Source organism: Cherax quadricarinatus, chromosome 67, assembly GCF_038502225.1.
Source record: "Cherax quadricarinatus isolate ZL_2023a chromosome 67, ASM3850222v1, whole genome shotgun sequence".
Taxonomy (NCBI): Eukaryota; Metazoa; Arthropoda; class Malacostraca; order Decapoda; family Parastacidae; genus Cherax; species Cherax quadricarinatus.
This window is the reverse complement of record NC_091358.1, coordinates 13,184,439-13,209,414: the sequence shown is the minus strand read 5'-3', so window position 1 is coordinate 13,209,414 and position 24,976 is coordinate 13,184,439. Positions and strand designations below refer to the sequence as shown.

Here is a 24,976-nt window from a genome sequence, read left to right as displayed (position 1 = left end):
CACCGGTGCAGCAGAACGCTACCAGGATGCAGCACCGGCACAGCAGAACGCTACCAGGATGCAGCACCGGCACAGCAGAACGCTACCAGGATGCAGCACCGGGGCAGCAGAACGCTACCAGGATGCAGCACCGGTGCAGCAGAACGCTACCAGGATGCAGCACCGGTGCAGCAGAACGCTACCAGGATGCAGCACCGGCACAGCAGAATGCTACCAGGATGTAGCAGAACGCTACCAGGATGCAGCACCGGCACAGCAGAACACTACCAGGATGCAGCACCGGCACAGCAGAACGCTACCAGGATGCAGCACCGGTGCAGAACGCTACCAGGATGCAGCAGAACGCTACCAGGATGTAGCACCGGCACAGCAGAACGCTACCAGGATGCAACACCGGCACAGCAGAACGCTACCAGGATGCAGCACCGGTGCAGCAGAACGCTACCAGGATGCAGCACCGGCACAGCAGAACGCTACCAGGATGCAGCACCGGCACAGCAGAACGCTACCAGGATGCAGCACCGGCACAGCAGAACGCTACCAGGATGCAGCACCGGCACAGCAGAACGCTACCAGGATGCAGCACCGGCGCAGCAGAACGCTACCAGGATGCAGCACCGGTGCAGCAGAACGCTACCAGGATGCAGCACCGGTGCAGCAGAACGCTACCAGGATGCAGCACCGGTGCAGCAGAACGCTACCAGGATGCAGCACCGGTGCAGCAGAACGCTACCAGGATGCAGCACCGGTGCAGCAGAACGCTACCAGGATGCAGCACCGGTGCAGCAGAACGCTACCAGGATGCAGCACCGGTGCAGCAGAACGCTACCAGGATGCAGCACCGGTGCAGCAGAACGCTACCAGGATGCAGCACCGGTGCAGCAGAAAGCTACCAGGATGCAGCACCGGTGCAGCAGAACGCTACCGGGATGCAGCACCGGTGCAGCAGAACGCTACCAGGATGCAGCGTCGGTGCAGCAGAACGTTACCAGGATGCAGCACCGGTGCAGCAGAACGCTACCAGGATGCAGCACCGGTGCAGGAGAACAGTACCAGGATGCAGCACCGGCGCAGCAGAACGCTACCAGGATGCAGCACCGGTGCAGCAGAACGCTACCAGGATGCAGCACCGGCGCAGCAGAACGCTACCAGGATGCAGCACCGGTGCAGCAGAACGCTACCTGGATGCAGCACCGGTGCAGCAGAACGCTACCAGGATGCAGCACCGGTGCAGCAGAACGCTACCTGGATGCAGCACCGGTGCAGCAGAACGCTACCAGGATGCAGCACCGGTGCAGCAGAACACTACCAGGATGCAGCACCGGCGCAGCAGAACGCTACCAGGATGCAGCACCGGTGCAGCAGAACGCTACCGGGATGCTTTACGTTACTAGCCCTTCAAAAGGGCTCTTTATCCGAGGAACTGGAGCTCTCTTCCAGTTCCTGGGATCAAACCTGAGTGCCTCTCATTTCCCAGACGCTGTATGACCCTCTACTTGTTTAGTGAATATCAATTTAATTTTTTTTTCTCGGCATTTTCTGTTTGTAAACATTCATGTTTGTTTTACAAACATTTTAATCTTGTGTGTTTTTGTAAACATTTTATACTTTTGTGTTTCTGTAAAAATTTTGTACTTGTTTGTAAACATTTTATTCTTGCGTTCGTAAACATTTTCTGCTTCTCTGTTTGAAAACATTTTATACTGATTGCAAACAATCCATACAACTCAGTGTTTGTAAACAATTCATATATTACAGTGGTCGTAAACATTCATACAACTGTATGTAAACATTCGTACACGTGTTAAATAAAAATTAGCATTTTAGTGTGTGAAAGAGAGTAGTTAAAGGTTATCTTGGTTAAGAGTCATCATGACAGACCTGCGCACCGCCTCGGGGAAACTTCTTGTGGTCTTCTTATTGAAGTGATTGATAGTTGCGGAGTATTATTATCATCAAGGGAAGCGCTAATCCCGTAGGATTATTCAGCGCCTGTTGGGGGGGGATGTGAAAGGACCCCAATGGAAATAAGTCACTCTGTCTGACTTTTTTGGGTTATCCCAGGTTCTCTACACATATGCTGCTATGTATGATAATTCTATGTAACTGTATTTGTGTATACCTGAATAAACTTACTTACTTACTTAAAGATATTCAGGCTTAATTCAGGGAACTGGAGAACAGATCCAATTCCCTAGATCAAGAGCCCCTCACCAGCATCAAGGAACCTTCTTTAAGGGAAGATGTGGAGTAGCTTAACTGTGTGTGATTGTATTTGATTTATTTATTGAGAAGTTCGTGTGAAGGGTTTATAGTCTAAGGAATGTGTGTGTACTCGCCTGTGTGTGGCTGTAAGGGTCGATTCACGGCTTCTGGCTGTGTGTTAACAAATTTAGGATCTCTAGTTGCATAGTGTTGAACAACCTTTTGGGGTCCCAGTTCTATATATTTTAAAATACTTTCCACTTGCCTTGATTGTACTGCACTTCTGTCTTCACAAAACCGATAACACTATTGTCGAGCTGAGATAATCTTAACTAGCCATTCTTGTAAATTGTGACTCACGAAATCGTAATGACTCGATTGCAAACAAACCATACCACGGGTGGGGTTAGAAATCCCCCGACGGTCTGGAGTTTTGAGACTGATCATGGGTTCTAACCCGTGGTATGGTTTGTAAATTGTGACTTGATGCAGCCTTACGAACCACGGTTCAAGCCCCTCGTCCACCTTTCTGTTAATCACAACTTCATTTCAGTTCACAGTCTTATAAGTGTGTCAACCTGACCAGACGACCAGTCAACCTCCAGAGGAAGAAAGAAGAATACTCAGCTCGGATTAACCCAGAAAGGTTATTAACCCAAGAGAGTCGAGAGGTGCTGCTTATTTCCGTTGGAGTTTTCAGGTTCTCTTCTGCAGATTGCAACCAACAGCAACAAAACATCGGCAGTAGCAACAGCACCAGTATGCACCTGTGTAAGTACAAGATCGTTACTCACGAAATCGTAATGACACGATTGCAAACAAGTCACGGTACGCGAGTTCAAGCCCCACCACCCGTACCGTGGTTTACAGTATCGTTGCTAGACGTCAGCGGTTAACCTGGGTCACACTGAAAGGTCACTGACGCTGACCTATAGTTTCAAACCCACAGCTTGCCCACGGGGCACAGCGCAGTCAAGATGTAGCAGCTAAGCTGAAATAATACGCTTAAAATACGCTGGCAGACGACAGATCTTTTCTACCAATAAACACTGCCACAGCCATTGTATATTACTAACAACTGCACCACAAACCTCGCAATAATAGGAACAGGAGGAGCAGGAAAAACAGCAACAGCAGGAGCAGGAACAACAGCAATAGCAGGAGCAGGAACAACAGCAACAGGAGCAACAGTAACAACAGCAACAACAGCAGCAGGAACAACAGCAACAACAGCAGCAGGAGCAACAGTAGCAGGAACAATAGTAAAAATAGCAGCATGAGCAACAGCAGCAGAAGCAAGAGCTACAACAAAGACTCATCAGCCAAACAGTAGTAGTAGTAGTAGTAGTAGTTGTCGTCGTCGTCGTCGTCGTCCATATTTACAAAGGTGCCGAAGTCTTACAGTTTGTTTATTCTGTGCACGGAGCAACACACAGGCAGGTGCAGCAGGGGTAGACACTTGCTTATTCCTCTCGGCTCGATTGGAAATTCAACCAGGGTTCTTTGGATTGTGATTCCAGGTCTTTACTACTAAGTTAGGAATGAGCAACTAATAGTGCAGTTGCAAGCCTCGCAGGTGTGTTGAGAGCTGAAGCAAGCTACCTGATACACGGTTGTGGCTCAGGATTGTCTACGGTCGGCTGCTCTTCCCTGGTTTTTGTTTCATCTGAAGTTACTTCTCTGTCTCTCTGTCTCTGTCTCTGGTTCTGTCTGTCTCTCTTTTCCTCCCTCCCCTCTTTTGCAGTCACCTACCACTTCTCCATCAACGTCTGTTACATCTTGATGCTTCAAGTTCTGAAAACATTATAACACACTAGGAAGTGAGCCTCTGTTTGAGTGTGAACCGGAAGCGCGTTCCTTTTTTTTTTTTTTTTTTTTTTTTTAGTGTGACAAGACTTCTGATATTTTGTTGTTGTTTCTTGAACACGTAAGACGACGGGCAAGTAATGTAAACTTCTTACAGTCTCTCTCTCTCTCTCTCTCTCTCTCTCTCTCTCTCTCTCTCTATATATATATATATATATATATATATATATATATATATATATATATATATATATATATATATATATATATATATATATATATTTGGAGTAGGTTGGTAGACAGCAACCGCCCAGGGAGGTAATACCGTCCTGCCAAGTGAGTGTAAAACGAAAGCCTGTAATTGTTTTACATGATGGTAGGATGGCTGGTGTCTTTTGTCTGTCTCATAAATATGCAAGATTACAGGTAAGTCTTGCTACTTCTACTTACACTTAGGTCACACTACACATACATGTACAAGCATATATATACACACCCCTCTGGGTTTTCTTCTATTTTCTTTCTAATTCTTGTTCTTGTTTATTTCCTCTTATCTCCATGGGGAAGTGGAACAGAATTCTTCCTCTGTAAGCCATGCGTGTCGTAAGAGGCGAGTAAAATGCCGGGAGCAAGGGGCTAGTAACCCCTTCTCCTGTATATATTACTAAATTTAAAAGGAGAAACTTCAGTTTTTTCTTTTGGGCCACCCCACCTCAGTGGGATACTGCTGGTACGTTGAAAGAAGAAGATATATTTGGAGTAGGTTGGTAGACAGCAACTACCCAGGGGGGTACTACCGTCCTGCCAAGCGAGTGTAAAACGAAAGCCTGTAATTGTTTTACAAGATGGTAGGATTGCTGGTGTCTTTTGTCTATCTCAAAAATATGCAAGATTACTGGTACGTCTTGCTACTTCTACTTACACTTAGGTCACACTACACATCCATGTACATGTTTATTTATACACACTCATCTGAGTTTTCTTTGATTTTATCTTAATAGTTCTTGTTCTTATTACTTTTTCTTTTATATCCATGGGGAAGTGGAATAAGAATCTTTCCTCCGTAAGCCATGCGTGTTGTAAAAGTCAACTAAAATGCCGGGAACAATGGGCTAGTAACCCCCTTTTCTTGTAATGATTACTAAAAAGAATAAGAAAATTGTCAAAGTGGGATGTCTGAATGTGCGTGGATGTTGTGCAAATGATAAGAAAGAGATGATTGTGGATGCTATGAATGAGAAGAAGCTGGATGTCCTGGCTTTAAGTGAAACAAACCTGAAGGGGATGGGAGAGTTTCAGTGGAGAGAAATAAATGGAATTAGGTCAGGGGTTTCAAATAGAGTTAGAGCTAAAGAAGAAGTAGCAATAATGTTGAAGGATAAGCTATGGCAGGAAAAGAGTATAAATGTATTAATTCAAGGATTATGTGGAGTAAAATGAAGGTTGGATGTGAAAAGTGGGTTATATTAAGTGTACATGCACCTGGAGAAGAGAGAAGTGTAGGGGAGGGGGAGAGATTTTGGGAAATGTTGAGTGAATGCGTGAGGAGTTTTGAACCAAGTGTGAGAGTACTTGTGGTTGAGGATTTCAATGCTAAAGTGGGTAAAAATGTTGTAGAGGGAGTAGTAGGTAAATTTGGGGTACCAGGGTAAATGAAAATGGGGAGCCTTTAATTGAGCTATGTGTAGAAAGAGGTTTGGTAATAAGTAATACATATTTTATGAAAAAGAGGATAAATATACAAGGTATGATAAAGCACGTAATGAAAGTAGATAGATTATGTATTGGCGGATAAAAGGTTGATGAATAGGCTCCAGGATGTACATGTTTATAGAGGGGCAACTGATACATCGGATCATTATTTAGTTGTAGCTACAGTTAGAGTAAGAGGTAGATGGGACAAGTGGAAAATGGCAACAACAAGTAAGAGAGAGGTGAAAGTGTATAAACTAAGGGAGGAAGAAGTTCGGGTGAGATATAAGCAACTATTGGCAGAAAGGTGGGCTGGTGCAAGTATGAGTAGTGGGGGGGTTGAAGAGGGTTGGAATAGTTTTAAAAATGCAGTATTAGAATGTGGGGCAGAAGTTTGTAGTTATAGGAGGGTGGGTGCAGGAGGAAAGAGGAATGATTGGTGGAATGATGAAGCAAAGGGTGTGATAAAAGAGAAAAAGGTAGCTTATGAGAGGTTTTTACACAGCAGAAGTGTTATAAGAAGAGCAGAGTACACGGAGAGTAAAAGAAAGGTGAAGAGAGTGGCGAGAGAGTGTAAAAGGAGAGCAAATGATAGTGCGAGAGGCATTGTCAAGAAACTTTAATGAAAATAAGAAAAAAAAAATGGAGTGAGTTAACGAATGGATTTGTCAGTTAAAAACAGAGGAGAGTTAGTAGATGGGGAGATGGAGGTATTGGGTAGATGGCGGGAATATTTTGAGGAACTTTTAAATGTCGACGAAGGAAGGGAAGCAGTAATTTCATGCATTGGCCAGGGAGGTATACCATCTTTTAGGAGTGAAAAAGAGCAGGATGTGAGTGTGGAGGAGGTGCGTGAGGCATTATGTAGAATAAAAGGGGGTAAAACAGCTGGAACTGACGGGATCATGACAGTAATGTTAAAAGCAGGGGGAAGATATAGTGTTAGTGATTGGTATTTTTGTTTAATAAATGTATGGAAGAGGGGAAGGTAACTAAGGATTGGCAGAGAGAATGTATAGTTCCTTTATATAAAGAGAAAACGGACAAAAGAGATTGTAAAAAATATAGAGGAATTAGTTTACTGAGTATACCAGGAAAAGTGTACAGTAGGGTTATTATTGAAAGAATTAGAGGTCAGACAGAATGTAGGATTGCAGATGAGCAAGGAGGTTTTAGAGTGGGTAGGGGATGTGTAGATCAAGTGTATATATTGAAGCATATATATGAATAGTATTTAGATAAATGTAGGAAAGTTTTCATTGCATTTATGGATTTAGAAAAGGCATATGATGGAGTGGATAGGGGAGCAATGTGGCAGATGTTGCAAGTATATGGAATAGGTAATAAGTTAATAAATGCTGTAAAGAGTTTTTATGAGGATAGTGAGGCTCAGGTTAGGGTGTGTAGAAGAGAGGGAGAGTACTTTCCGGTAAAAGTAGGTCTTAGACAGGGATGTGTAATGTCACCATGGTTGTTTAATATATTTATAGATGGGGTAGTAAAAGAAGTAAATGCTAGGGTGTTCGGGAGAGGGGTGGGATTAAATTATGGGGAATTAAATACAAAGTGGGAATTGACACAGTTACTTTTTGCGGATGATACTGTGCTTATGGGAGATTCTAAAGAAAAATTGCAAGGGTTAGTGGACGAGTTTGGGAGTGTGTGTAAAGGTAGAAAGTTGAAAGTGAACATAAAAATGAGTAAGGTGATGAGGGTATCAAATGATTTAGATAAAGAAAAATTGAATATCAAATTGGAGAGGAGTAGTATGGAAGAAGTGAATGTTTTCAGATATTTGGGAGTTGACATGTCAGTGGATGGATTTATGAAGGATGAGGTTAATCATAGAATTGATGAAGTAAAAAACGCAAGTGGTGTGTTGAGGTATCAGTGGAGACAAAAAACATTATGGAGGCAAAGAAGGGAATATATGAAAGTATAGTGGTACCAACGCTCTTGTGAGTGTGAAGCTTAGGTTGTAAATGCTGCAGCGAGGAGAGGGTTGGAGGCAGTGGAGATGTCCTGTCTAAGGGCAATGTGTGGTGTAAATATTATGCAGAAAATTCGGGGTGTGGAAATTAGGAGAAGGTGTGGAATTATTAAAAGTATTATTCAGAGGGCTGAAGAGGGGTTGTTGAGGTGGTTTGGTCATTTAGAGAGAATGGATCAATGTAGAATGACATGGAGAGCTTATAAATCTAGGAGAAGGAAGGTGGGGTACGGGTCGTCCTCGAAAAGGTTGGAGGGAGGGGGTAAAGGAGGTTTTGTGGGCGAGAGGCTTGGACTTCCAGCAAGCGTGCATGAGCGTATTAGATAGTGAATGGAGACGAATGGTATTTGGGACCTGACGAGCTGTTGGAGTGTGAGCAGGGTAATATTTAGTGAAGGGGTTCAGGGAAACCGGTTATTTTATATAGCCGGACTTGAGTCCTGGAAATGGGAAGTACAATGCCTGCACTTTAAAGGAGGAGTTTGGGATATTGGCAGTTTGGAGGTATATGTTGTGTATCTTTATACGTATATACTTCTAAACTGTTGTATTCTGGGCACCTCTGCAAAAACAGTGATTATGAATGATGAAAGTATTTTCTTTTGGGGGATTTTCTTTCTTTTTGGGTCACCCTGCCTCGGTGGGAGACTGCCGACTTGTTAATATTATATATATATATATACATATATATATATATATATATATATATATATATATATATATATATATATATATATATATATATATATATATATAATGTCGTGTCGAATATGTAAAACTGGTCAATTAGCAAGAACTCATTTAAAATTAAGTCCTTTCTAAAAATTTCTCTTATACGTTTAAAGATATATTTTTTCATTAATGTTAATGTACAAAATTTTAATTTTGCTCCAAGAGAATCTTAGAAAACTTACCTAACCTTATTATAAGAAGAAGAATTTATTTTAGCCTAACCCAACTAAATATATTTTAGATTTGTTTACAATAATTTAATACTAAAGAAACATAGTGAAATATATTTTTTTTCGTTAGGTTCAGAATGATTTTGGCGAAATTATTGCATACACAAATTTTCACTTGTCCTATATGGCAAGATGAGCGCTGCAATTTAAGCCAAGATCGCAAGTTCTGCCTATTCGGCACGACATGTATATATATGTCGTGCCGAATAGGCAGAACTTGCTATCTTGGCTTAAATAGCAACGCTCATCTTGCCATATAGGACAAGTGAAAATTTGTGTATGCAATAATTTCGCCAAAATCATTCTGAACCTAACGAAAAAAATATATTTCACTGTGTTTGTTTAATATTAAATTATCGTAAACAAATCTAAAATATATTTAGTTGGGTTACGCTAAAATAAATTGCTCTTGTTATAATAAGGTTAGGTAAGTTTTCTAAGTTTCTTTTGGTGCAAAATTAAAAATTAATGAAAAATTAATGAAATATATATCTTTAAACGTATAAGAGAAAATTTCAGAAAGGAATTAATTTTAAATGAGTTCTTGCTAACTGACCAGTTTTACATATTCGGCACGACACACACATTATATATATATATATATATATATATATATATATATATATATATATATATATATATATATATATATATATATATATATATATATATATATATAAATATATATATATACATATATATATATATATATATATATATATATATATATATATATATATATATATATATATATATATATATATATACATATATATATATACACACACACACACATACACACATACCTACACCTACCTACCTTTACTTTCCCGTGTGCTTCATAATAGGTCTTAATCCTGCAATATTACCCCCATCAGCCAAGAAGGCCTGGTCTGAAACCGGGCAGTGGGGAAGTTAATTCTCAGAAGCACTAATATACAGTTAGTGATCCCTACTGTAGGACTTCAAACAAATGAACAGTTTGGTTAAGGTTTTATCTACTCAAAGAAATAAATCTTAGTCCCCCAGAGTGCGCGTTGGGAGGTACAGGTTCTGCACCCATTCTGGCGCCATCGGGAAGAATGACGATTTGTGTTTGCCAGATTAAGGATTCTCGGGTATGGTGACATCAGTAACATGCTGTGAAGACCGTATAGACACACCACAGAAATATTCTGTACAACAATGTATAGCTGTCCCATAGTGGCATGCGCTTCTAAGCACATTCCTTCACAGACACTAGTATTTATATCATTACGTGATAGTGACTGCAGGGTTGATAATGAGGAAGGTGACGATTGATATAACTGAAAACAAGGTAGTGATGGATCCTGTGATGTATGTGACCATTTTCTGAGTAGGACCTGGTAAACACTTTTCTGGCTCTATTTCTAATACAGAAAAAAACCAACTTGCTGAGTCAAGATGCCACTTTGGCAGTACATACAAAAACAGTAAAGAGCAAACACACTATACTTGTGTAAGATGTGTGATGTGGCACTGTGGGTGTTTCTTCGATTATCACACAATGTGGCACTGTGGGTGTTTCTTCGATTATCACACAATGTGGCACTGTGGGTGTTTCTTCGATTATCACACAATGTGGCACTGTGGGTGTTTCTTCGATTATCACACAATGTGGCACTGTGGGGGTTTCTTCGATTATCACACAATGTGGCACTGTGGGTGTTTCTTCGATTATCACACAATGTGGCACTGTGGGTGTTTCCTCGATTATCACACAATGTGGCACTGTGGGTGTTTCCTCGATTATCACACAATGTGGCACTGTGGGTGTTTCCTCGATTATCACACAATGTGGCACTGTGGGTGTTTCCTCGATTACCACACAATGTGGCACTGTGGGTGATTCCTCGATTATCACACAATGTGGCACTCTGGGTGTTTCCTCGATTATCACACAATGTGGCACTCTGGGTGTTTCCTCGATTATCACACAATGTGGCACTGTGGGTGTTTCCTCGATTATCACACAATGTGGTACTGTGGGTGATTCCTCGATTATCACACAATGTGGCACTGTGGGTGTTTCCTCGATTATCACACAATGTGGCACTGTGGGTGTGTCCTCGATTATCACACAATGTGGCACTGTGAGTGTTTCCTCGATTATCACACAATGTGGCACTGTGGGTGATTCCTCGATTATCACACAATGTGGCACTGTGGGTGATTCCTCGATTATCACACACTATGGCACTGTGGGTGTTTCCTCGATTATCACACAATGTGGCACTGTGGGTGATTCCTCGATTATCACACAATGTGGCACTGTGGGTGATTCCTCGATTATCACACAATGTGGCACTGTGGGTGTTTCCTCGATTATCACACAATGTGGCACTGTGGATGATTCCTCGATTATCACACAACGTGGCACTGTGGGTGTTTCCTCGATTATCACACAATGTGGCACTGTGGGTGTTTCCTCGATTATCACACAATGTGGCACTGTGGGTGATTCCTCGATTATCACACAATGTGGCACTGTGGGTGATTCCTCGATTATCACACAATGTGGCACTGTGGGTGTTTCCTCGATTATCACACAATGTGGCACTGTGGGTGATTCCTCGATTATCACACAATGTGGCACTCTGGATGTTTCCTCGATTATCACACAATGTGGCACTGTGGGTGTTTCCTCGATTATCACACGTGGCACTGTGGGTGTTTCCTCGGTTATCACACAATGTGGCACTGTGGGTGATTCCTCGATTATCACACAATGTGGCACTCTGGGTGTTTCCTCGATTATCACACAATGTGGCACTGTGGGTGTTTCCTCGATTATCACACAATGTGGTACTGTGGGTGATTCCTCGATTATCACACAATGTGGCACTGTGGGTGTTTCCTCGATTATCACACAATGTGGCACTGTGGGTGATTCCTCGATTATCACACAATGTGGCACTGTGGGTGATTCCTCGATTATCACACAATGTGGCACTGTGGGTGTTTCCTCGATTATCACACAATGTGGCACTGTGGGTGTTTCCTCGATTATCACACAATGTGACACTGTGGGTGATTCCTCGATTATCACACAATGTGGCACTGTGGGTGATTCCTCGATTATCACACAATGTGGCACTGTGGGTGTTTCCTCGATTATCACACAATGTGGCACTGTGGGTGTTTCCTCGATTATCACACAATGTGGCACTGTGGGTGTTTCCTCGATTATCACAATGTGGCACTGTGGGTGATTCCTCGATTATCACACAATGTGGCACTGTGGGTGTTTCCTCGATTATCACACAATGTGGCACTGTGGGTGTTTCCTCGATGATCACACAACGTGGTACTGTGGGTGTTTCCTCGATTATCACACGTGGCACTGTGGGTGTTTCCTCGATTATCACACGATGTGGCACTGTGGGTGATTCCTCGATTATCACACGATGTGGTACTGTGGGTGTTTCCTCGATTATCACACAACGTGGCACTGTGGGTGTTTCATCGATTATCACACAATGTGGTACTGTGGGTGTTTCATCGATTATCACACAATGTGGCACTGTGGGTGATTCCTCGATTATCACACAATGTGGCACTGTGGGTGATTCCTCGATTATCACACAATGTGGCACTGTGGGTGTTTCCTCGATTATCACACAATGTGGCACTGTGGGTGTTTCCTCGATTATCACACAATGTGGCACTGTGGGTGTTTCCTCGATTATCACACAATGTGGCAATCTGGGTGATTCCTCGATTATCACACAATGTGGCACTGTGGGTGATTCCTCGATTATCACACAATGTGGCACTGTGGGTGTTTCCTCGATTATCACACAATGTGGCACTGTGGGTGTTTCCTCGATTATCACACGATGTGGCAATGTGGGTGATTCCTCGATTATCACACGATGTGGTACTGTGGGTGTTTCCTCGATTATCACACAACGTGGCACTGTGGGTGTTTCATCGATTATCACACAATGTGGTACTGTGGGTGTTTCCTCGATTATCACACAATGTGGCACTGTGGGTGTTTCATCGATTATCACACAATGTGGCACTGTGGGTGTTTCCTCGATTATCACACAATGTGGCACTGTGGGTGATTCCTCGATTATCACACAATGTGGCACTGTGGGTGATTCCTCGATTATCACACAATGTGGCACTGTGGGTGTTTCCTCGATTATCACACAATGTGGCACTGTGGGTGTTTCCTCGATTATCACACAATGTGGCACTGTGGGTGTTTCCTCGATTATCACACAATGTGGCAATCTGGGTGATTCCTCGATTATCACACAATGTGGCACTGTGGGTGATTCCTCGATTATCACACAATGTGGCACTGTGGGTGTTTCCTCGATTATCACACAATGTGGCACTGTGGGTGTTTCCTCGATTACTACACAATGAGGCACTGTGGGTGTTTCCTCGATTATCACACAATGTGGCACTGTGGGTGTTTCCTCGATTATCACACAATGTGGCACTGTGGGTGTTTCCTCGATTATCACACAATGTGGCACTGTGGGTGTTTCCTCGATCACACAATGTGGCACTGTGGGTGATTCCTCGATTATCACACAATGTGGCACTGTGGGTGTTTCCTCGATTATCACACAATGTGGCACTGTGGGTGTTTCCTCGATTATCACACAATGTGGCACTGTGAGTGTTTCCTCGATTATCACACAACGTGGCACTGTGGGTGTTTCCTCGATTATCACACAATGTGGCACTGTGGGTGTTTCCTCGATTATCACACAATGTGGCACTGTGGGCGATTCCTCGATTATCACACAATGTGGCACTGTGGGTGTTTCCTCGATTATCACACAATGTGGCACTGTGGGTGTTTCCTCGATTATCACACAATGTGGCACTGTGGGTGTTTCCTCGATTATCACACAACGTGGCACTGTGGGTGTTTCCTCGATTATCACACAATGTGGCACTGTGGGTGTTTCCTCGATTATCACACAATGTGGCACTGTGGGTGATTCCTCGATTATCACACGTGGCACTGTGGGTGTTTCCTCGATTATCACACAATGTGGCACTGTGGGTGTTTCCTCGATTATCACACATTGTGGCACTGTGGGTGATTCCTCGATTATCACACAATGTGGCACTGTGGGTGATTCCTCGATTATCACACAATGTGGCACTGTGGGTGATTCCTCGATTATCACACAATGTGGCACTGTGGGTGATTCCTCGATTATCACACAATGTGGCACTGTGGGTGATTCATCGATTATCACACAATGTGGCACTGTGGGTGTTTCCTCGATTATCACACAATGTGGCACTGTGGGTGTTTCCTCGATTATCACACAATGTGGCACTGTGGGTGTTTCCTCGATTATCACTCAATGTGGCACTGTGGGTGTTTCCTCGATTATCACTCAATGTGGCACTGTGGGTGTTTCCTCGATTATCACACAATGTGGCACTGTGGGTGTTTCCTCGAATATCACACAATGTGGCACTGTGGGTGATTCCTCGATTATCACAATGTGGCACTGTGGGTGTTTCCTCGATTATCACAATGTGGCACTGTGGGTGATTCCTCGATTATCACACAATGTGGCACTGTGGGTGTTTCCTCGATTATCACACAATGTGGCACTGTGGGTGATTCCTCGATTATCACACAATGTGGCACTGTGGGTGTTTCCTCGATTATCACACAATGTGGCACTGTGGGTGTTTCCTCGATTATCACACAATGTGGCACTGTGGGTGTTTCCTCGATTATCACACAATGTGGCACTGTGGGTGATTCCTCGATTATCACACAATGTGGCACTGTGGGTGATTCCTCGATTATCACACAATGTGGCACTGTGGGTTTCCTCGATTATCACACAATGTGGCACTGTGGGTGTTTCCTCGATTATCACACAATGAGGCACTGTGGGTGTTTCCTCGATTATCACACAATGTGGCACTGTGGGTGTTTCCTCGATTATCACACAATGTGGCACTGTGGGTGTTTCCTCGATTATCACACAATGTGGCACTGTGGGTGTTTCCTCGATTATCACACAATGTGGCACTGTGGGTGTTTCCTCGATTATCACACAATGTGGCACTGTGGGTGATTCCTCGATTATCACACAATGTGGCACTCTGGGTGTTTCCTCGATTATCACACAATGTGGCACTGTGGGTGTTTCCTCGATTATCACACAATGTGGCACTGTGGGTGTTTCCTCGATTATCACACAATGTGGCACTGTGGGTGTTTCCTCGATTATCACACAATGTGGCACTGTGGGTGTTTCCTCGATTATCACACAATGTGGCACTGTGGGTGATTCCTCGATTATCACACAGTGTGGCACTGTGGGTGATTCCTCGATTATCACACAATGTGGCACTGGGTGTGTGTGTGAGAGGGGGCATGGGTGTGTGTGAGAGAGGGGGCATGAGTGTGTGAGAGAGGGGGCATGGGTGTGTAAGAGAAAGGCATGTGTGTGTGTGTGTGTGTGTGTAAGAGAGAGGCATGGGTGTGTGTGTGAGAGGGGGAATCGGTGTGTGTGAGAGGGGGAATCGGTGTGTGTGTGAGAGGGGGCATGGGTGTGTGTGAGAGAGGGGGCATGGGTGTGTGTGTAAGAGAGGGGCATGTGTGTGTGTGTGTGTGTGTGTGTGTGTGAGAGGGGCATGGGTGTGTGTGTGTGAGAGAGAGAGAGAGAGGGAGGGAGCATGGATGTGTGTGTGAGAGAGGGGGCATTATGTGTGTGAGAGACCGGGCATGGGAGTGTGTGAGAGGGGGCATGGGTGTGTGAGAGAGGGGGCATGGGTGTGAGAGAGGGGGCATGGGTGTGTGTGTGAGAGAGAGGGGGCATGGGTGTGTAAAGAGAGAGAGGAAGGGAGCATGGGTGTGTAAAGAGAGAGAGGAAGGGAGCATGGGTGTGTAAAGAGAGAGGAAGGGGGCATGGGTGTGTAAAGAGAGAGAGGAAGGGAGCATGGGTGTGTGTGTGAGAGAGGGGGCATGGGTGTGTAAAGAGAGAGAGGAAGGGAGCATGGGTGTGTAAAGAGAGAGGAAGGGGGCATGGGTGTGTGAGAGAGGGGGCATGGGTGTGTAAAGAGAGAGAGGAAGGGAGCATGGGTGTGTGTGTGTGAGAGAGAGAGAGAGAGAGGGAGGGAGCATGGATGTGTGTGTGAGAGAGGGGGCATTATGTGTGTGAGAGAGGGGGCATGGGAGTGTGTGAGAGGGGGCATGGGTGTGTGAGAGAGGGGACATGGGTGTGAGAGAGGGGGCATGGGTGTGTGTGTGTGAGAGAGGGGGCATGGGTGTGTAAAGAGAGAGAGGAAGGGAGCATGGGTGTGTAAAGAGAGAGAGGAAGGGAGCATGGGTGTGTAAAGAGAGAGGAAGGGGGCATGGGTGTGTGTGTGAGAGAGGGGGCATGGGTGTGTAAAGAGAGAGAGGAAGGGAGCATGGGTGTGTAAAGAGAGAGGAAGGGGGCATGGGTGTGTGAGAGAGGGGGCATGGGTGTGTAAAGAGAGAGAGGAAGGGAGCATGGGTGTGTAAAGAGAGAGGAAGGGGGCATGGGTGTGTGAGAGGGTCGTGGTCATTAAGTTAAGTCAGTTGGCTTTCTCCTCTTGGTATCATGTGTGTCAAGGTGCTGGTGTCTCCTCACACACCTGTTGATTAAGGAGTCACTCTCACACATGTTTACACACTTTACATACATTTACACAAGCTTGCACTGGGTGTAAACATGCTTCAGAGCATATTTACAACTTTTCGTTTATTCGTAGTTCTCTACGTGAGTTTTAGCTCTGACCTTGTAAATCTGTTGGCAAATTTTCGTATCTGTGATTAGATTTTGTTAACTTTTTTGACGTACCATTTTAAGTGTTCGGGAGAAAACGGATGTTTTAAGGTGTAACGATACACTTCCTGCTGTTAGACGTGAGAGAAATATTTTTATTTAGTTCTCGTTGAGTTAAACGGAAATATAGGCCATTCATTAACGTAACTAAGCGTATCCTAACCTAAACGAGAATAACGAATATTATATTTCCATAATACGTCAGATCGCGGAGAAACAAATCGGCGAGAAATGATCACTTTAAATGGAGGAATCAGTAGGAGAGGAATGAGGTGGGTTCAGTACGGTGTTAAGCCGCCGCTGGCCCTATAAACCTCAAACATGATAGGAATAAGGTGGACTGGTGCACACAGCTCTTGGCAGTCATGTCTCTATCTCCTTCAACATGTCAGCAGGCATGTCTATATCTCCTTCAACATGTCAGCAGTCATGTTTATATCTCCAAAATATTAGAGTGCATCCGAGAACCATCGTTCTCTCAGTCTAGTCTTTGATAAGCGAGACTGTTGGTGCTTGTAGCTTGCAACTTGACGTGGTTCAGACAGCTCGACTAGTCAAGGCTAGTTTACAGTAGCTTACACATTTTCCTGTATATTCATTCACTGTAGTAACACTGGCTGATTTATTTCGCTGTAGAACATATGCAACAGTTAGACAACTTTATTCCGAAACGTTTCGCCTACACAGTAGGCTTCTTCAGTCGAATACAGAAAGTAGGCAGGAACAGTAGAGATGTGAAGACGATGTAATCAGTCCATCACCCTTAAAGTCGTAGAATTTGAGGTTGTCAGTCCCTCGGCCTGGAGAAGTTCAGTTCCATAGTCAGGAACTATCTGAAGATCAAGCGACAGTGCGGAGACTTAAATACTGTCGGAAGGAGAGGTGCAGGGTAGTAGTAGTAGTAGTAGTAGTAGTAGTAGTAGTAGTGAGAGGCAACTGAGAGGTCATGTCCCTCTCAGATCCAACCCTTCTCACTTGAAAAGCTTGTCCAAGGTGTTTTCTGTACCAAGATGCCACGTGTTGCAGTGTCTGACAAGATGAACATCAAAATGGTATACAATACCGACAGGTTGTTAGGTAAGACACATATGCAACAGTTAGACAACTTTATTCCGAAACGTTTCGCCTACACAGTAGGCTTCTTCAGTCGAATACAGAAAGTAGGCAGGAACAGTAGAGATGTGAAGACGATGTAATCAGTCCTGTATTCGACTGAAGAAGCCTACTGTGTAGGCGAAACGTTTCGGAATAAAGTTGTCTAACTGTTGCATATGTGTCTTACCTAACAACCTGTCGGTATTGTATACCATTTTGATGTTCATCTTGTCAGACACTGCAACACGTGGCATCTTGGTACAGAAAACACCTTGGACAAGCTTTTCAAGTGAGAAGGGTTGGATCTGAGAGGGACATGACCTCTCAGTTGCCTCTCACTACTACTACTACTACTACTACCCTGCACCTCTCCTTCCGACAGTATTTAAGTCTCCGCACTGTCGCTTGATCTTCAGATAGTTCCTGACTATGGAACTGAACTTCTCCAGGCCGAGGGACTGACAACCTCAAATTCTACGACTTTAAGGGTGATGGACTGATTACATCGTCTTCACATCTCTACTGTTCCTGCCTACTTTCTGTATTCGACTGAAGAAGCCTACTGTGTAGGCGAAACGTTTCGGAATAAAGTTGTCTAACTGTTGCATATGTGTCTTACCTAACAACCTGTCGGTATTGTATACCATTTTGATGTTCGCTGTAGAACACCGGGTGATATCTTCTGCCTGTAAATTATCTTTTTTAGCTTTGTAGTATGTTATAATTTGCAAATTTTTGATTGTTAGACAAAATGTTCTAACTCAAAGTAAATTAAACTACCATAAATAAACTTAACTTAAATTAACCTAATTAAAAATAACTTGTGTACAGAAGAACGCTGATAAATTACACATGTGCAACTCTTGGGTATCTTTATTGAGGAAACGTTTCGCCACACAGTGGCTTCATCAGTCCATACAAAGGAGAATCGTGAAGAACAGGAGAAGAATGAGGTAATCAGTCCCTCAACCGTGAGTCGATGTGGTCAGTCTAATTTATCAACGTGTCGGTTCTCTGAACCATTCATCTACAACAGAAGAACGCTTTAAGGCCTTATGGTAACGTTTCGGTCCATCTTGTAATATCAAGTTGTAACTGGTCCAGGAAGGACCGAAAGATCGTCTTATTTTTCATCTTCTACATTCAAGTTTTTGGGTAAGGTACTGGTGACAATTTGAGGGAAACTGATACTCAAGATGCCTTCAGTAGCGATGTTTCGCACCTGTGAGGTCGATAGTTTCACTTCTGATGTAGTGAATGTGATCTAGGTCCCAGGATCGAAAAGTTTTTAGTAAAGATATTTTAAGAGAAAACATTCGCGTCTCAGTCATAAACGTACATAAAAAAAATCTGATTTCATCAGTTAGGTCGTATTTCCCAAATTACTGAACTTAGCAAATTTTATTTTATGGAATATATATATATATATATATATATATATATATATATATATATATATATATATATATATATATATATATATATATATATATATATATATATAATACGTCGTGCCGAACAGGTTAAATTGGATAATTAGCAATAACTTGTTTAAAATTAAATCCTTTCTAAAAAAAATTCTTATACGTTTAAAGATATTTTTTTTTCATTTATGTTAATGAAAAAAATAATAATTTAGTACCAAAAGAACCTTAGAAAACTTACCTAACCTTATTAGACAGACGAAGACGAATGCGAAGAGTCATAGAGCTTCTGGGTGGGGCCAATATATCTGAAATACGAAGGGAGGCACTAGTCAGTGAAATTTGCAAATATCGAACTTAAGCTGAAGTAATCTTATAGGAGACAAGAATCACAGGATGAACTAAAAGCCATACAGGAAATTTAAAAAAAAAATTCTTCTTCTCTTATGCCAATTCTAAGGGATAACAACATCTAGTATTGGGCCGCTGCTTAGGCGGGATGGGACATACACAGATGACAGTCAAGAAATGAGTGAGATACTAAAGTCCCAATATGATTTATTGTTCAGCGAGCCATTGCCCAGACTAAGGGTCGACAATCCAAATGAATTCTTTATGAACGAAACTCAAAATTTGGTCATCCCAAAAATCTCGGATATTATTCCACTCCACAAGACTTTGAACAGGCAATTAATGACATGCCCATGCACTCTGCCCCAGGCCCAGACTCGTGGAACTCAGTGTTCATCAAGAATTGCAAGAAGCCCCTATCGCGTGCCTTCAGCATTTTATGGAGAGGGAGCACGGACACATCCCACACACTAAAAACACAAAGGTGGCAGTAATTACAAAGAACTACAGACCGATAGCACTAACATCGCATATCATAAAACTCTTTGAAAGGGTTCTAAGAAGCAAGATAGCCAACCACCTAGATACCCATCAGTTACACAACCCAGGGCAACGCGGGTTTAGAGCAGGTCGCTCCTGCCTGTCCCAGCTACTGGACCACTATGACAAGGTCCTGGATGCAGTAGAGGATAAATAAAATACAGATGGAGTATACACAGACTTTGCAAAAGCTTTCGACAAGTGTGACCAGTGTAATAGCACACAAAATGCGTGATAAAGGAATAAGGGGAAAAGTTGGTAGATGGATCTACAACTTCCTGACAAATAGAACACAAAAAGTAATAATAAACAGAGTCGAGTCCCAGGCAGCCATGGTAAAAAGCTCTGTTCCACAAGGCACAGTACTCGCTCCATTTCTATTCCTCATCCTCATTTCTGACATAGGGATTTAAGCCATAGCTCCGCGTCTTCCTTTGCGGATGACACCCGGATGACTATGGCAGTGACCTCCATCGAAGACACCGCGAGACTCCAAGCGGACATCAACCAAATCTTCGAATGGACCACTCAAAACAATGTGAAGTTCAACGAAGAGAAATTTCAACTACTCAGATATGGGAAACTTGAAGAAATTAAAAATGTGTCAGGCTATACAACAAATTCTAACTATGCAATAGAGCGGAAAAGTAATGTGAAAGACCTGGGAGTGATAATGTCAGAGGATCTCGCCTTCAAAGACCACAACAATGTATCTACCTCATCCGCTAGGAAAATGATAGGATGGCTAATGAGAACCTTCAAAACTAGGGACGCCAAGCCCATGATTCTCTTCAAATCGCTTGTGCTCTCTAGGCTGGAATACTGCTGTACACTAACGGCCCCTTCAAGGCTGGCGACGTTGCAAACCTGGAGAGTGTACAAAGAACTTTCACAGCACATGTAAGTGCGATAAGGCGCCTAAACTACTGGGAACGGTTGAAGGTCCTTGATCTGTATTCCCTCGAACGCAGGCGAGAGAGATACATTATAATATACACTTAGAATGTCCCGGCGGGATTGGTACCAAACCTACACACGAAAATCACTCCCTATGAAAGCAAAAGACTCGGCAGGAGATACAACATTCCCCCGATGAAAAGCAGGGGCGCCACGAGTACACTGAGAGACAACTCGGTAAGTGTCCGGGGATCAAGACTGTTCAATTGCCTCCCAGCATACATAAGGGGGATTACCAATAGACCCCTGGCTGTCGTCAAGAAGGCACTGGACAGGCACCTAAAGTCAGTATCTGACCAACCGGGTTGTGGTTCGTACATCAGCTTGCGTGCGGCCAGCAGTAACAGTCTGGTTGATCAGACCCTGATCCACCATGAGGCCTGATCTCAGACCGGGCCGCGGGGGCGTTGACCCCCGAAACCCTCTCCAGGTAAACAAGCGCAACTTAATTTAGCCTAATCCAACTAAATATATTTTACATGTTACAATAATTTAATAATAAACAATCACAATATTTTTTTTCGTTAGGTTCAGAATGATTATTGCGAAATTATTGCATATACAAATTTTCGCTTGCCTTATTCGGCAAGAAGAGCGTTGCTATTTAAGCCAAAATCGCAAGTTTTACCTATTCGGCACGACGTGTGTGTGTGTGTGTGTGTGTGTGTGTGTGTGTGTGTGTGTGTGTGTGTGTGTGTGTGTGTGTGTGTTGTATGTGTGTTGTATGTGTGTGTTGTGTGTGTGTGTGTTGTGTGTGTTGTGTGTGTTTGTGTGTGTTTGTGTGTGTGTGTGTTGTGTGTGTTGTGTGTTGTGTGTGTGTGTTGTGTGTGTGTGTTGTGTGTGTGTTGTGTGTGTGTTGTGTGTGTGTTGTGTGTGTGTTGTGTGTGCTGTGTGTGTGTTGTGTTGTGTGTGTGTGTGTGTTGTGTGTGTGTGTGTGTGTTGTGTGTGTGTGTTTGTGTTTGTGTTGTGTGTGCTGTGTGTGTGAGAGAGAGAGAGAGAGAGAGAGAGAGAGAGAGAGAGAGAGAGAGAGAGAGAGAGAGAGAGAGAGAGAGAGAGAGAGAGAGAGAGAATGAGAATAAACGAACGAACACGCTTCTCTTCGTGGTGTAGTCCCTCGAACCATTAGGTGCCTCTGTAATCTTTTGACTGCCACCAACAGGATGGGTATGGAGTGCATAATAAAAATATTAAACTTCCCTTCTGACGCACATGTGGTAGCTGGCAGTGTGTCTTGCTATTACTAAACGGAGGTACGAGCTTCAAACATGCCTTCTTTGACCCACTCACACGTGTTTAGTGCTTCATATAGTTCGGTACATCATGAGGCACGTGCGAACTGGATATAAACAGAGACGCATGCAAAAGCTGCCTACTAAAACGTGAGTAAGCGATCGTTCGAAATTTTTGTACACTGTGCTGTGACGAAATGCTAAAGAAGAGAGATCAGGGAAGATGTGTTGAGAGTGTAAATAAGATATTTACGGACGACACTGTGGCTGGGGATGTTGGAAGTACCAAAATAATACGGCATTAGTGGATCTAAAACATCCATACGAGTTGTACCAAGATTTTCTCAGTGTAAAGGTGCTGTATGACCCCAGCGGTTTAGTGCTTAGTTTTGATTATAATAATTAGTGTAAACGTTGTGTACAAATGGAATATATGACCCCAATGGACCCCAATGGAAATAAGTCACTCTGTCTGACTTTTTTGGGTTATCCCAGGTTCTCTACACATATGCTGCTATGTATGATAATTCTATGTAACTGTATTGTGTATACCTGAATAAATTTACTTACTTACTTACTTACTAATTAAGTAACCGTTAGGTACAATAAGAGGTGTGTGTACTCACCTATTTGTACTCACCTATTTGTGGTTGCAGGTGTCGAGTCTTAGCTCCTGGCCCCGCCTCTTCACCGGGTCCTCTCTCTCCCTGCTCCATGAGCTTTATCAAACTTCGTCTTAAAACTATGTATGGTTCCTGCCTCCACTACGTCGGGTAAACCAAGGACTCGCATTGGTCTTCCTATTATTTCTATTTCCCTTGGGAACAAACATTTCCTCTGCCTCCTTGCACTTTGCTGCTACATATTCCATCATCTCGTTTACTGATTTCCTACCAGTTCTCTGTCCCACTGAACCTCCTGCAGGAAGTTCCTCATACCTGTGTAGTCCCCCCTTTTATAGTTTGGCTTTTCCTATTCAATTCCTGTTACCTTCTCCACTTGTAACTCTACTATATAATCCAAACTCAGAACCACGTGATCTCTAGCTCCAAGGGGCCTCTCGTAAGTGATGTCCTCAATGTCTGAACTGCTCAGGGTGAATACAAGATCCAGTCTTGCTGGCTCATCCTCCCCTCTCTCTCTGGTAGTGTCCCTGACATGTTGATGCATGAGGTTTTTCAAGTACCACATCCATCATGTGGCTCCCATGTGGCTCCAGGTTTTCCCAGTCGATCTCCCTGTGTTAGTTACCATTTTGTCCTAGGCACATGTCGATTAGACACTAGGCCTGTTGTATAAGCGTGTGTGTGTGTGTGTGTGTGTGTGTGTAGATACCGGTGTGTGTGTAGATACCAGTGTGTGTGTAGATACCAGTGTGTGTGTAGATACCAGTGTGTGTGTAGATACCAGTGTGTGTGGAGATAACAGTGTGTGTGGAGATAACAGTGTGTGCGTGGAGATACCACCAACAGCAACAGCCTGACTGAAGAAGCGTTCAAAAAGACATCTGGCCCCTGGCATGGTTGGGAGGGTAGCAACAACTCTGGAAACTGGTCACCTGTACATCACAGGTATCACTGTATTAATATAACAGTTGCCAAATCAGTGCTGCTAAATATAAAAATAACTATGTGTTTCTGTCGCTGCGCCCTCGTGTGTGTATGTGTGTGCGCGCGCTAGTGTGGGTGTATGACCCACTTAATATTTGTATTTATAACTCATTACAATTGTGACCAGGTGTGGACGTATCAGTGGTTCATTACTTTGTAATTTGTTCATGACTGTAACCATGTATAGGAGTGAGGCTGAGTCATTACCTTTGTAACTTGCCATGATTGTGACCAGATCTACCTGGAGTTCATTACCTTTGTAACTAGTTCAGCTATCATAACTTTGGGGTCCAGTCCCTGGACCCATTATGTACCTTTGTAATCTTTTGACTACCGCCCACAGGATGGGTATGGTGTGACTACCGCCCACAGGTTGGGTATGGGGTGCATAATAAAGATATTAAACTAACTGTCGCAGAGCGACCCAAGAACTGTAAACCCGTATTCTTTAAACCGTTCTTCCTCTACCTTAATTAATGAATTTACCTATGTGCAGTTTCCTATGTATACATGTGAATATATGTATCCGTAAGTGTATCTGTGAACTGTGAATTTACATAATAAAGTTTTTGTATATATGGGTATGGGTTTTCATACATATATATATATATATATATATATATATATATATATATATATATATAATATATATATATATATATATATATATATATATATATAAAATATATGTGTGTGTGTTTAATATTTAATATCTTAGTGATCCTCGTGTAGTATATAGGCTTTACAGCTAATGATAATAAGGATAATGCAGTGGATCAAATATTTGCTGTGGCACTTCCTCAGGAGTGCCTTTTCGCTTATTCAGCCTGAGTTACGGGGATATTTCCCCTTTCGTAAATATTTGCTTCCGGAGGAAAGGGAAGGACTAGCCTTTGGATCCCTTCCAGAGTTGCCCACCAATTTTAGTGCTATGCTTCTGCCTCACCAACCATTTGTTTGATCAGGCTGTTAGTGGGTTGCAACACCGACAAGTTGATAAGACTTATATGCACTACTCGAGTATCTTTATTGCCTAAACGTTTCTGCAATAGATACCCAAGGGGATGCAAGTGTCTTATTCATTCTAGAGGCGCCATCATTGGCAGTGCTCAGAATAAGAAATAAAATTTTAATCATAATAATTTTTAAAGGAATGGACCGGTAAGCCAGTGGAAGGCTTCGTTCAGATAACCGAAAGCTGATTGCCGCTCTTTTCTTTCCACGCAGAAGGTCATTTACAATGTGCTAGGCAGTGCTGATAGATCTGATAGATGCGAGTT

The 24,976-nt window shown here is 43.1% G+C and overlaps 1 protein-coding gene and 1 long non-coding RNA gene across 2 annotated transcripts in view; one reads left to right on the top strand and one right to left on the bottom strand.

The window, feature by feature from the left end:
* LOC128699665 (uncharacterized) overlaps nucleotides 1-24,976 on the top strand; it is a 122,495-nt gene that overhangs the window by 17,102 nt on the left and 80,417 nt on the right. The window lies entirely within an intron of this gene.
* The window catches only part of LOC128699666 (uncharacterized), a 65,173-nt gene that overhangs the window by 11,542 nt on the left and 28,655 nt on the right, over nucleotides 1-24,976 (bottom strand). The window contains exon 2 of the long non-coding RNA XR_011393893.1: nucleotides 19,251-19,317. This is a non-coding gene — a long non-coding RNA (uncharacterized lncRNA). The remainder of the gene's footprint in view (nucleotides 1-19,250; nucleotides 19,318-24,976) is intronic.